The sequence below is a fragment of the Perkinsus marinus genome (assembly GCF_000006405.1).
Source record: "Perkinsus marinus ATCC 50983 genomic scaffold scf_1104296947982, whole genome shotgun sequence".
In the NCBI taxonomy this organism is placed as follows: Eukaryota; Perkinsozoa; order Perkinsida; family Perkinsidae; genus Perkinsus; species Perkinsus marinus.
In genome coordinates this window covers 1-983 of record NW_003210372.1, presented here as the reverse complement: position 1 = coordinate 983, position 983 = coordinate 1, and the positions used below count along the sequence as shown (strand labels likewise).

General features: G+C 52.2%; 1 non-coding gene across 1 annotated transcript; it reads left to right on the top strand.

The window, feature by feature from the left end:
- Positions 1-472: 472 nt before the first annotated feature.
- Pmar_PMAR014427 lies at positions 473-544 on the top strand. The gene has a single exon. It is a non-coding gene; the product is annotated as a tRNA-Gln (tRNA).
- The last annotated feature ends 439 nt before the right edge of the window (positions 545-983 follow it).

The window sequence follows — 983 nt, the reverse complement described above, 5'->3', positions numbered from 1 at the left end:
TAAGGGACACTTCTCTAAGCACCACACAACTGTTACACTCCCCGGTCAAACGCCCGAGAAATATACGTAATGTCAGTATGTTGATTGATTCTGTACAAGCTGGGTGAGTTGGGATCGCCTGTAACCCATGCGGGGGTGAGATTTGTGTGAATTGGGTGTCGTGTCGCGGCCTGACCGGTGATCAGCTGTCCATCCCAAGGTGCCACTAAGGTCGGGTGGGAAGGCGGAAGTCATCACATCTGATCATCTGAAGGCGCGGGTACTGGCCAAGGCTGGGAACAGAGCAGGCAATACCGCACGATGGGACCAGTGAGGGTGGAGAGCGGCTGAGAGGTCGGTAGCCAACACAACAACAACGAGATGCAAAACACACAGATCGCTTTTGACACCTCGCGGAGTCTGCAGGAACTACTGTGGGACTCGGCTTTTGAACAATGTTAGTACGGAAATAGTTTCTCTAATTGCATTTCGTGGTTCTATAGTGTAGTGGTTAGCACTCTGGACTTTGAATCCAGCGATTCGAGTTCGAATCTCGATAGAACCTATTCCTGCCTGTCTATGAGACTGTCGACACACTGCGTTCAGTCTCTAAGGGACACTTCTTTAAGCACCACACAACTGTTACCACTCCCCGGTCAAACGCCCGAGAAATATACCTAATGTCAGTATGTTGATTGATTCTGTATAAGCTGGGTGAGTTGCGATCGCCTGTAACCCATGCGGGGGTGAGATTTGTGTGAATTGGGTGTCGTGTCGCGGCCTGACCGGTTATCAGCTGTCCATCCCAAGGTGCCACTAAGGTCGGGTGGGAAGGCGGAAGTCATCACATCCGATCATCTGAAGGCGCGGGTACTGGCCAAGGCTGGGAACAGAGCAGGCAATACCGCACGATGGGACCAGTTAGGGTGGAGAGCGGCTGAGAGGTCGGTAGCAACACAACAACAACGAGATGCAAAACACACAGATCGCTTTGACACCCCGCG